The sequence below is a fragment of the Tenrec ecaudatus genome, chromosome 9 (genome assembly GCF_050624435.1).
Source record: "Tenrec ecaudatus isolate mTenEca1 chromosome 9, mTenEca1.hap1, whole genome shotgun sequence".
Taxonomy (NCBI): domain Eukaryota; kingdom Metazoa; phylum Chordata; class Mammalia; order Afrosoricida; family Tenrecidae; genus Tenrec; species Tenrec ecaudatus.
In genome coordinates, this window is record NC_134538.1 from 95,735,084 (window position 1) to 95,748,987 (window position 13,904).

At 39.9% G+C, this 13,904-nt stretch overlaps 1 protein-coding gene across 1 annotated transcript in view; it reads right to left on the minus strand.

The window, feature by feature from the left end:
* SCIN (scinderin) overlaps positions 1 to 13,904 on the minus strand; it is an 83,467-nt gene that overhangs the window by 56,188 nt on the left and 13,375 nt on the right. The gene's annotated exons all lie outside the window — the stretch shown is intronic.

A 13,904-nucleotide genomic window follows, 5' to 3' on the forward strand; every position in this document is an offset into this window, starting at 1 on the left:
GTTAAAAAGGGATAGAGATAAAATTAAAATAGCCTATAATTGAAGTACACATGATGTTTTATATTTGCAAATATATGAAGATAAATAAGCATACCTCATTCTTCATGCACTTGCTTTCAGCAGGCACGATAAAGTGAGTATTTATTAACATGTGGAATATAAATACCTACATCACTGTGTACAGTTCACTAACTGAATTTTATGAACTTTAAATGAATATGTACTAGTTACTTAGAAAGTAAGTGGCGCCAACAGGTAAGTGCTGGGCTGGCAACCCACCAGCCAGAGGTTCAAACCCACCAGCTGCTCAACAGGAGAAAGGTAAGATTATCGGGACTACCTGCTCCTGTAATGCCTTATAGTCTTGGAGGAGCAGTGAGACCAAGAGGGGAGGGTGAAGGTGGGAGGAGGAGGGGAGGAAAGCAATGATGGACACATACCCCCCCCCCACACACACAGGGGGACGAACTACAGAAACCATGGGGGAAGGGAGATAGTGGTCAAAGTAAGATATGAAAATCATAATAATTTATAAATTATCAAGGGGTAATGAGGGGCAGAGGGGGGAAGGGAAGGGAAAAAGAGAAGCTGATACTAAAGGCTCAAATAGAAAGTAATTGTTTAGAAAATGATGATGGCAACATATATACAAATATGCTTGATACAATTGATGTATGGAATATTATAAAAGTTGTAAGAGCCCTCAATAAAATGATTTTAAAAAGTTGTATAGTCTTGGAAACACTACACAGGGTTTCCATGAGTAAGTATCAACTCAATAGCATAGGTCTGGTTTGGATGGGTTTAGATATTTTTTCATTAAAATAATTATTTTTCTATCTAATGTATTCATTGCTAAAAATATTTGCATTCATTATATAGATTACTTAAATTTAAAAATATAAATCTACTTTTATTTTTAAAAATAAAAATCTATTTCAGTAAGTTAGTGAAGAATGTTTTTAATGATCATAAACAACTCTAGAAAATTTCAACGGCTATTTAATACAAACCAAGAACCATAAGAGGTATTTAAAACCTCTGACCCACTAAGACTTCATCTGGAATTTATTTTAATAAATATCAGAAAAGTTAGAAATAGCCATAGTATCAGGGTGGTTCTTGCTATGGGATTATAATAATGAGGCATGAGAAAGACATTAAATGTCTAATAGTAAGACAGGAGTTATATAAATTATTTATCTAAATAAAATTGGCTACTTTACTATAAAAATCATGCTTTACCATGGAACCAGAAAAATAGGAACATGCAACAGTGTTTGATATATTGGAAGGTAAATAAATTATATTAACTGTCAGAAATTTGAAATAACAACTAAATTATTCTGAATGTACATAGTTACAAAAATAAAATGACAATAAAAGAATCCGTTTCTCCATGAAATATGACTTTAATAAAAGCAGAATGAGAGAGAGAGAAGTTCGATGCAGTCCAAGCCCAGTTGTTATGTTGTCAAAGATGATTTGAGATTATTTGGCTCATAGAAACAATTAAATATTTACATGAAGAAACCTTCAATATTAACTCAATCTCTGTCTGTATTTTCTCCTTTTTCATTTGTAATGCATGCAGGCTCATTGGAATGCAGATGTTGAGCTAGATGCTGTGTCTACAGAGAAAACTAGCAAGAGAATGGAAAGTAAGCAACTAATGCTAATGACATATTTACATAGCACTTGAGAGTCACATTTTCCACACATGTAGAGGTGGCTAGCACAGTGTTTAGGTGTGAAAGAGGATGAACCGGGTCACTATTTACTGATTTATGAGGTCTAATGTTTGTTCATTTTTTAAACTGCAAATAAATTTACAGCAACAAAATAAAAGAACAAGACATTTGCAAGACCATTTCTGGTGCTGAGTCATCTCTTCATTCAACACACTTTACTGAATGCACCAGACAAATGCAAGGTCTGAATAAAAAGAGTAATTTTATGCAGTAGAGAGATAAGATACATGAGCCCTCTTACACTTGGCACATAATTTTTCTGTAAATGTAAAATATCACTGCTATAAAGTCGATTCTGACTCATAGTGACCCCATAGAGTAGAACTGCCCCTGTGGGTTTCCAGATGGCAACCCTTTAATAGAGTAGAAAGCTTTAACTTTCTCCCAACGAGGGCTGGTCTTTTCAAATTGCTAACCATGCGGTCAGCAACTCAATGTGTAACCCACTACCCATGTGGTGCCTGATATGGGCCCATCTATCTTACAGACCGTGGGACACAACGTTGAACAAAATAGGTCAACAGTATACTGGTCACTCTAATTCACCCGCCCCAACCCACTCTGTTTCTGATGGACTTAGTCTATATTCCCCTTTATGATTAACATGTAAACTTAGGACTCCAATCCTTTTAAAGAAGAAAAGCAAGAAGGCTGGGTCTTGCAATTCACGCTACCATCTGATTTCATTCATCAGTGGGGTCGATGGGCAGTCTTTCCTGTTTCCAAGAGAACAAACAGTACATGTCTACTGCTTCCTCTTCTACCTTTTGTCTACATGTGAGGCTCATATTTGAAAACCATGCCTGCATTAGCAGTTACAAAGAATGAACATACATTGTTCCAATGATCAGTCAACTCCTAATCACTGGATATTAAAATCTCAGAGCAGAATTAGAAGGAGATGTCTGAAAAATACAGCACCACCTTTGGGACTCTCAGGTGTGTTCCAAACAGTGAAGGCTCCCCAAGAAATTCTAATATTTGCACTGTGTTGAGACCCACTGCTGGTAGCCCTAAAAAATCTCATACTATAGTTCATTCAATAATAACAGCAAAGCTATTAGAACTTGTTTTACGTATTTAAACATAATTTTAGCAATGAATTAATTGAATTTAAACAATTCATATTCTGCCTCACTTGGATGATGTGCTTAGGACAGATAGTCTCACTTCAGGACGGCTCCGCTGTGCCAAAATGGATGTGTGTTGTGCGATCAACAGACTGCACTGCGGAACATTTCCTGTACTCAGGGGAGGTGGTCAAGACTTCTTCACCACTCTGTGCACAAAGTACCTTTGTACTCAATTGGCACCGTATGGAAACACTTTTCTCCTGTAAATTAACTTATCCTGTGTTCTAGGGAGAAGAGATTGAAGTGGAAAAAATCCTGGAAAAATACTAAAACAAAGTCTGAATTGATGTGTAAAGGAGCTGTATATTATAACAAAGGCATTCTCTGTATTTTAAATAATTCTATTGAAAATACTTTATTGGGATTGAGCTGTAAAAAATTTCATGACTCTGATGTAAGTGTATCAGCACTAAAAATCATAAAACAAACAGTTCCTGAGTCAACTACTTTGTAAAGAATTTAACAACACAATACTAATGTCATATTTTTCTGCAGAGGGAGTATTAAAAACACTTTGTAAATATGAGAATCTTCATTCAACGCTGTTCACTGAATTCTGGCAAGGATCATCCATATATACTCCAGAAAGAGTTTGTGGAATTTTAATTTCTACATATACAAGCAATTCAATTATAACAAAATCACTCTACATAATTAGAAAAGGGAGAAATACAGATTTTTTTTTTTGCTGGCAATTAGTTTGGTCCACCAGTAATGAGAAACAACCACATTGTGAGAAAAGAAGACTTGTTAATGGTCTCAAAGAGCAAAGGTTTCTAAAATTTGCTTCAGACAACGTGGTTAAAGTGAGCCAAGCGCAGACAGGAAGAGCAGAAATGCCTTGTCCAGCGACGCCCCGCCCTTGAGAGCAGCAAGATCCCAGAAGGTAAGTGGAAAGGAGCACCCCAAACAGGATGGATGATGGGACTCAAAATGCAAACAATGTAACATGGACCGGATACACATTTGTCCCTTTCTGAGTTATTCTTTCTAAAAGCCTGTAATATTCTTCATGACATATAATTTATGTGCCATCCAATTCAGTAGTTCAAGCATCTTAAAAAGACTTGTGTAATCATCACCACAATCAATTTCAGAACATTTTCTTCTTTCTTGTCCTCGTTGTTGTTAGCCCCCCACTTCTCCCAATCTCCCCTGTTAGATCCCTGAAAAATGATTACTCAAGGTACAGTCTCTATGGAGTTACCTACTGAGTTTCATATACAGGAAAACATACAAAACAGCCCAAAAATCTTACTTGCAAAGAAAAACAGAAACTATTAAAAACTAGACCAAATTTAAAATGGCTCAAGTCGGGTATGATATATATTGTACTACATTGTACCTGCAAAAATCCACTTTCCAATTCATTCTGTCTGACAGCAAGACTATTCATATGCCTCGTCTAAGGTCAGAGGGAATTGACAGGATGCTTAATCCACCTGGGGGTCTGCAAATGGATTTAGGTCTTTTACTATCACCCATATCCTGCAAACTGGGTGCTCAGGATTTAAGCTCTAATGTTTCTCTCCTCAGGTCTCAGATGTTATTATTTATAATGCTTGGATTATATAGGTTGGTGTGCTTCTTCCCTATGGACCTAGCTGACTCCTCACTTAGATGGCTGCTTATTTTAAAACCAGCCTTTAAGATGCAAGATGCTATTTTCGGATAGTGAGCATCATCTGATTTCTTCACCTCTCTTTGCTACAGCATTCATATTTTCAGTGATTCATTCATGAGGGTTAGTATCGAATAGGGACACATCATCATAAGAATCAACTCTTCTTAGACTAAGTGTGAGCCCAAAATCCATTCATATATTAATGGTTTACAAATATCTCTGGTTCATTTTAGAAACATTATTATCAGTTTATTGGCAAATATTATAAACCATTCCCACGGGGTGTATGATAATTCTATTTTTCATACCATAATTTAGTCAATGATATATAATTTTAAACACTGTTGAGAACAGGAAAGTGTGCATGTGTGGTACAGATTTTTAGACCAAAATACATGGATAATTGACTATACAGATTAAAAACTTAAGTGACTAGAAACCATTTGCATAAAAAATGAGTTTCAAATAGGAAAAATGTTCAATTACCCTCATTCACAAAGACAGAGCTATCCCTGTTAGACTAAGAGATGTCATTAAAAAGTAAAGAGAGTATGAAAATAGAAAATACATGGTAGTATTGAGTTACCAATTATTAGGCACCCTCAAAGTAATAGGTTTGAACCAAAGTTTGATGACTTCCAAGTCCATAACCTTGGGATAGTAGTTATCCACTTTGTCTCAAACTAGAGCATTTCAGCATCAAGTGCAAGTTGGTTCCTTTAATCTGCTACAGGTGTGTTTAAGGTAAAGTCCAGTCGTTTAGTGGGATTTCAGATCAGATTTAGATCAGATCTATATCTTAGTCAACATTCATCATCTACATACTGTGTGTGTGTGTGTGTGTGTGTGTGTGTGTTTAAGCCCGATGAGTATAGGATGGAAGATGAATAAACGGGGTGTGTGAAGCCAGGGATGGCTGGACACGCAGGGCAGTGGTGGCAAGGGTCCACTGAGCACCACTGAATGTCTGAGCGAGAGGATGTAGCTAGCACTGAAGTGGTGTTGTCCCTGGGCAATAAGTCCATTCTGACTCATGGCAACACCAAGGGCATAGAGTAGAACTCTTCTATAGGATTTGAAAGGCTGTGGCATTTTGGAAGGAAATTGCCAGGCCTCTTTTCATAGGTACCTCGAGGTGGGTTCAAATTCTTAATCATTCAGGTAGTGAAGGAAGCTTAAAACCAACCAAATTACTCAACAATGCTATCTCAATGGCCAATGGAGGGAAAGGGGAAACATTACTTGAGCAATTATAGCTTGGCTGCTGGTGTGATCGCATTTAGTAGGGGAACATCAACATACTGGGAAATTATCTTCTTAGGTGAAATTATTCTCTCTGTACTAGCCAAGTGTTTGGCAAACCAAAGAATCTTACAGTCACACTTATTTAAGGCAGTGGTTCTCAACCTCCCTAATGCCACGACCCTTTATTACAGTTCCTCATGTTGTGGTGACCCCCAACCATAAAATTATTTCTGTTGCTACTTCATAACTGTAATTTTGCTACTAATAGCAATTAGTAATACTAATAGGAATTAGTAATACTAATAGGAATCGGGCGACCCCTGTGAAAGGGTCATTTGACCCCCAGAGTGGTTGCAACCCACAGGTTGAGAACCGCTGATCTAAGACTATCTCTACCAATGCTGGGGAAACATAATAGATAATAAAATCTATTCCCAACCAAGAAAAGTTCACAAAAATGTATCAGAAAGATAAGTTTCTTTAATCATTAAGTATTAAGCTAGATTATAATGCTTTGCTGTCAATCAACTAGAGATTGGATCCAAAGAAATAAGTCATAACCTTGGTTAAGTTGATTCCCACTGTAGTCATGTTCTCAAAGTAAAATTGCTAAATCACTAGGATCTTCAAGACTTGAGGTAGATTTGCAATTCGGTTGTTGGGTCATCTGATGATAAGGCTAATCTTCCAGGAAACTGTGAGGTATGGGAGGATTAATGATGCCTGGCAGGTCAAAGTTAATGTTTACAAGCTTTTCAAAGGGACACAGAAAGTTTACAATTGCAAATTACCTGTAAAGTGAATTGTTAAAGAGCATGGAGGAGGTGAACCCTTGCCCTTATTTTTTTTAATCATTTTATTGGGGACTCATACAACGCTTCTCTCGATCCATACATACATCCATTGTGTCCAGCACATTTGTACATTCGTTGCCCTCATCATTCCCAAATATTTGTTCTCCACTTAAGCCCTTGGTATCAGCTCCTCATTTCCCCCCCCTCTTTGCTCCCCCTCCCTCATGAACTGTTCATAATTCATAAATTATTATTATTTTGTCATGTCTTACATTGTCTGACATCTCCCTTTATCCACTTTTCTGTTGTCTATCCCCAGGGAGGAGATTATATGTAGATCCTTATAATGGGTTCCCCCTTTCTAACCCACCCTCCAGTATTGCCACTCTCACCACTGGTCCTGAAGGAATCATCTGTCCTGTATTTCCTGTCCTAGGTTGCCGGTTCCTATCTGTACCAGTGTACATCCAAATCTAGCAAGATTTGTAAGGTAGAATTTGGATCATGACACTGGATGGGGAGGAAGCATTTAAGAATTAGAGGGAAATTGCATGTTTCATTGTTGCTACACTGCATACTGACTGGCTCATCTCCTCCCTGCGACCCTTCCATAAAGGGATGTCCTGTTACCTACAGATGGGCTTTAGGTCCACACTCCACACTCCTCCTCATTCACAGTGATATGATTTTTTTATTCCTTGATGCCTGATACCTGATCCCTTCGATCACACAGGCTGATGTGCTTCTTCTATGTGGGCTTTGTTGCTTCTGAGCCAGATGGTTGCTTGTTTACTTGCAAGCCTTTAAGACCTCTTTACTTACCCTTATTTTTAACAGAGAAAATTAAAATTTCTTATTTTCAATTAACAATTGTTCTTCTATCAGAGAGAGTGGAGCACATCCTCCCATCAGGCCTGGAGGACCATATCCCCCTTCTGAATAGCCAATGGACAGAGTGGACAATAAGGCTGATCCCACTACAAGACCCACAGTCCCTTGATGGCCCAGAGCCCTAAGGGGACAACACTGGAGACTCAGGGTCAGGACTGGCCCAGACTGACACTGTGACACCAAGGCAAACCACTAAAAGCGTGCGACAGAGCCACCATGGGAGCAGAGCAGGGAGACCCTGAGGGAGTACAAAGGACAGACTCTGGGGCCAAAGTATGGTACCCTATTGGACCTGACTGAAGGACAGGCCTAGAGATCAAAAATCAGACCTTATCTATTTACAGGTTTTCTTTCTTTTTAAATTTTTTTTCTTTTAATTAATTTATTCTTCTATGGGTAATTGGTTTCCTTTTTTGTTGTCATTGCTATGTTCTCACGCATTGCCTATCTTGCTATGACTTGATTTTTGGTGCATATTATTATCTCTCCAGATATATCTAGATAAGATACACTGGATGAATAGTCTGGAGGAGAAAACAATGGGACCAATGGTTCCGGGGCACAAGGACAAGGGGAACGAGGGTGTTAAGGAGGTAGTGCTGACCAACCCAGGGAGCAATAAGTGATCCAAAATTCATGGCAAGAAGGGTGTTAGAGGCCTGGTAGGGATTCAGCAAGGGCAAGGTAACCGAGAGAAATTACTGAAACCCAAATGAAAGCTGAGCATGATAGTGGGACGAGAGGAAAGTAAAAGGAAGTAGAGGAAAGAACTATGTGACCAAGGGTATTTATAGAGGTCTAAAGACTGGAATGTACATATGTAAATATATTTATATAAGAGTATGGGGAAACAGATCTATGTGCATATATTTATAGGTTTAGTATTAAGGCAGCAGATGGACATTGGGCCTCTACTCAAGCACTTACTCAATGCAAGAATACGTTGTTCTATTAAATTGGCATTCCAGGATGCACACCTTCCCGACATGATTGCTGAAGAAAATGTGTGCATAAGGAAACGTGATGAAGAAAGCTGATGGTGCTTGGCTATCAAAAGATATAGCATCTGGGGTTTTAAAAGTTTGAAGATAAACAAGTAGCCATTTAGCTGAGAAGCATCAAAGCCCACATGGAAGAAGCACACCAGGTATCAAGCATCAAGGAACAAAAAAATAATATAATTGTGAATGTGGATGAGTACAGAGTGGAGATTCAATGCCCATTGGTGGCCAACCGGACACCGTCTTACTGAAGGGTTGTGGGGAGGAGATGAGCCAGTCAGGATGCAGGGTAGCAACGATGAAACATATAACTTTCCTCTAGTCCTTAAATGATGCATCCTCCTCCTACTATTATGATCCCAATTCTACCTTACAAATCGGGCTAGACCAGATGATGTACATAGGTACAGATAGGAACTGGAAACACAGGGAATCCAGGACAGATGACCCCCTGCAGGACCAGTGGTGAGAGTGGCGATGCCTAGAGGGTGGAAAGAATGTGGGGTAGAAAGAGGGAACTGATTATAAGAATCTACGTATAGCCTCATCCCTGGGGGAGGGACAGCAGAGAAGAGGGCGGGGAGAGACGTCAGACAGTGTAACATATGACAAAATAGTAATAATTTATGAATGATGAAGGATTGATGAGATAGGGGGAGTGGGTAGGGAGGGGGAAAATGAGCAGCAGATATCTCAATGCAAGTGTTTTGAGAATGATGGCAATAATTGTACATATGTTCTTGACACAATGGATGGATGTATGGATTGTGATAAGAATTGCACAAGCCCCCAATAAAATGATTTAAAAAACCAAAACAATTGTCCTTCCATCAATCACATAAATTAATGGCTCAACTATTTTGTAGAGCATGTGGTAGTTACATAATCTCATGTAAACTTGATAAATAAAAAGAAGGGGCTAGCCTTTCAAACAGGACCTAGCCTGATAATGCTTCCTTGTGGGCATGGCCTTCTCATGAGGATTCTGGGAACTTCTTCTCTCCCTCCCTGGAGGCAGAAAGCACTCTTTCTCTGCTACACATTCCTGACAAGCCACATGGAACTACACTGATGGCAGCCAGAGCCCTGAAGATGCATCCACTGCCATTGGATCCACAAGACTTTGCACCCACCAGCCTGTGATCTTCTAGCATACTGCATCATTGCATGTGACTGTATGAGTCTGAAGAGTGATTTTTGGATGAGTATCAGACTTATGGGCTAATATGGACTTATGAACTTGATTTGGACTGGGTTGGGATGTTTTCTTAACATCCAATTACTCTGATATAAAGCTCTTTCTTGTACACATATGAGTACCACTGAATTTGTTTCTCTAGTCCACCTGGACTAACACAGAGGGCAAGCAAAAAAGAGACAGACCTTCAAGGAGCTGGCTCCAACGTTGGATTCAACAACTGGCTCGAACACAACACAAATTTCAAGGATGGTGCTGGGCCAGGCAGTGTTTTATTCTGTTGTACATTGGTCACTCTGAGTGGGCGCCATTACATGGCATCTAACAACAGGAATAACTACATTGACTTGATTGATCGACGCTTCTGGCCTATTCAACATAATTATAACAACTTGAAGGCTTAAAAAATACTCACCCTAAAGTCCTACCCCAAGACTTTAAAATCAGGATCTCTAAGGCAAATCACAGGCAGCTGTGTTTTTAAATCTTCTAGATTATTCAGATGTGTAAAATGAGATAATTAAAATACAATCCTATTATGTTGGGACTTGACTTTCCTTGTGCCCCTACCTAATCCCCAGTTACTGTGTCTGAGTGCCTCTTCTCTTTTACTTCCGTTCTTACCTTGTGTGTGTGTGTGTGCGTGTGTGTGTGTGTGTGTGCATTTCCACTACTTGGTAGCATCTACCTGTGGAAGATGCCGAGGTGGTGCAGAGTCAAGTCCTTGACTAGTAACCAAAGAGCTGATATTCTGAACGTACTCCAAGGCACCTGAAAGGTCTGGTAATTCCCTCCCAAAAGGTCACAGCCACTCTGAGGGGCCCAGTTGTCCTCTGCAACATTCAGGGAGGAAAGGCATGGGAGGGGTGAGGTGGTGCTAACCATTGGGCTGCTCACCATAAAATGGGCAGATCAACCCCATCAGCTGCTCTGCAGAAGAAAAACAAGACTGTCTGCTTCCATAAGGATGTGCAGTCCTGAACCTCAAAGAAGCAGAACTGCTCTGTTCGACATGGTGGCTATAAATGGAAATGAACTCAATGGCAGTGGGTAGTAGTGATGAGATTGAGGTGAAAGGCTTATCTTTCCTCACTGCACGAAGGCTCTGCTCCTACAAAACTAATGGGATACAAGAATTTGTAACCAACAAAAACTTATCCGGAACAAAGATATTTTTGTTCAGTTATTATTTTCAAAGTAAGTGTTTTTAACTTGAAATATAAACAAAGTCTGAAAGTCACCAATGTTCATGGCTTGTGCTGGAGTGACATTGGCTGGAAGGAGCCCTGGACACTGAGGTCAAATATGGACTGAAAGGTCTGAGGTTTCAATTGACCAGCACGCCACGGGAGAAAGATGTGCCAACCTCCTCCCATCGTAATGATTACAACCTGACACTGGCATCTTGGCAGCACCTATTGATCTCTCTCAGTCATAAGTAAATTGTAGATGCCTGGAAGCAATAGCCCAATAGACTGAGGGAGCAAGCAAGCATCATTCTGCACAACCCTGAGTTGAGAAGATCTCGATAGTACCCTGCTACCACTGTGAACCGCTCTGAAAAGGATCACCGTGGGGAGTTCTGGGGAAAATGGAAGGAGAATGTGGAGCAGAACTCAGAATCATCAAGGGGATCAGGCCTGCTGGTAGAATGAAGACCAGTGAAACCCCTGAGCCTATGGCCCTGACCCACCACCCTTCAGGTATGCAGTTGAACTCACTCCTGTGGCTAAATTCTCATCCGGAAAATAGACAAATCTATGAGGACAAGAGCCACACTAGGGAGGTGCCCACTCTTTACAACCATCAACCATTTGGGACCCAAGGGCAGTGCTTGCCTGGGAACAGAGGGTTGTGAAGGAGGGAGGAGTGACAGGGGACACCAGAAAGGAAGCAATGGCACACGGGAGAGAAATAATTCCGTGACTAAGTAAGATGTATGAAGTGCTTCATGGACAACTGGTCTGTTTTGTGAAGCTTCACCCAATGCACAATAATCAGCTTTTGAAAAATAAAAATTTTTTAAAAGACTACAGTCTCAGCACCCTTACAGGGCAACTATCGGGTCAGTAAGAACCGGACTAGACGTGGTGGGACACAACAACCACAAAAGTTTGTTTTGTGAGAATTCTCTCTAAAAAATTCACTTTGCATATCAGTAGCTAGGCCCTTTACCTTGGGGACTGGGATTTAAAGTAAGTGAAAATGTGAAATGGTCTAAGATCAATTTTTCTGGTGCAAAACGGGGCAGGAAGAGATTGGAGGTAACTAAGAAACAAACCCAGGCGCAAGGGATTTGGGAGAAGAGCCCAGCGCCCTTCATCATACAGCCGTGGTGAACACAGCAAACGTTCACGTGTCTCACATTCAGAGTGGGGTGAAAGTCAAACAGTGTGAGCTGAACACTGGGTACGAGATGAGGAAGTGCAAGCCAAGGTCAGCTGCTTTGTCACAGCTGCCTGACTGAGCAAAGAGGGAGTGACTGATCAATTATAAATAGTGAGGAGAGAGTACCGCAAACCTGCATAACTGACCAACTAGGGCATCAGGCAGCCGAGCATGCAAAAAACTCCATCAGTAACTCACTGCAAACAACCGGCCCTGCTGAAATCTAGTTCTCCTCTGACACAGATTTTTAAAAGAAGTAACCCCAGCTCCTAAATTTTGAGCATATGAGCTTTTTTTTCATTAATGTTTAACATGAACAAATTCAGCATTCCTTTGTTGCAATACTCTTAGAGGGTGTGTGCACGCATTCCTCCCACATGTCGCTTTAAAACTAACAGGGACATAAAATCATGATGAACAAGTGCACTAACATCAAAATTCATAGTTGATAAATGCTTTCCAAAGATTCAGTAAGTTCCAAAATGGCTACATCTAGCCATGTTCTGTATTATTTTCTAAATGCACTAAACACAGTAGGATTTATATGAATCACACTGTAAAATGTTGACAGTTTTCTTCATGAGTGTGTTAGTCTGGGTAGACTAGAGAGAAAAATTCATGGGTGTGCAAGGTGTGTGTAAGAAAGAACTTTATATCAAAGAGCAGTTGTATGTGGAGAAAATATCCTAGCCCAATCCAGATCAATTCATAAGTCTCATATTAGCCCATAAGTCTGATATCAGTGTATAAATACCTCTTCAGACTCATGCAACACATAAAATGATGCCAAATGCAGGAAGATCACAGGCCAGTGGATGGAAAGTCTTGAGGATCCAGTGGTGGTGGAAGCTTCTCAGTGCTGGCAGTGGTCTCCATGTGGCTCCTCCAGTTCCGGGCCCTGGCTCTATCAATGTAGCTCCATGTGGCTTGTCATCAGGAATATCTCACAGGAAGAGTGTCTGTGTCCCACCCCCAGAGAAGTATTTATCTCCATAGTGCCTCTACATGCATCATCTGTCAAGCTGTGACCTGATTGACAGGCTAAACTGCACCACTTCGCTCTTAATAGTCTCAAGTTGACAACAGATTATATAACTACCACAGTAAGCAAAGTGATGTAAAACATTATTGTTTAAATCTAATGCCTCAAATAGAGGAAATGATATTGTCACATCTAGGCATTACTTACTACAGTCTAAAATCCTATGAAACGGTAAGTGCTTCTGAAGAATATAACATATTACACTAATAATACTGACTGATTAATTTTAAAAACTGTCATCCCTCAAACATGAACATGATTCAGGATTTAAGTCATATAGATAACCTTAGTTCTGGTCAGGTGGTTTGAGTTAGGTGACAGCTGTAGGTGTTTAGTTTTCATTTATCACACCTGGGTAATCAAACAAATGTAGAGAAAAATGTGCTGCTTCCTCTGTAGCTTTCAATACAGAAGTTGAAAATTAGCTTAACATCTTTTATTAAGTGGTATTATACAGAAATTTCTATTTCCATATCCTTGTTTGTGAACTAAGACAGCCCCCAAAATCCATTACCAGAACTTATCACCATTTAGAAACTCTTGGCGACAGACCAACTGGTGAAAGGTCAGTAACATGACCAAAGACCACGTGGCTCTTCTGTAGGTAGGAGTCCAGTGCCTGGTTCCTATTAAGATATTCCTTCCAGATTTTGTAACTTTCTACATTAAAAATAACAAAGCACAAGCTCTTTCATAAAAAAAAAAATTACTCCAAATGGTTCCTTAAACAGGCTGGAGAACAGAAGAGGACCTGGAAGCCATTCAAGATGATTAACTGCAGTAATAAAGATAGTTCACTACTGGAGAGATGAATGTCCTTGAGTCTGGCTACCCTTG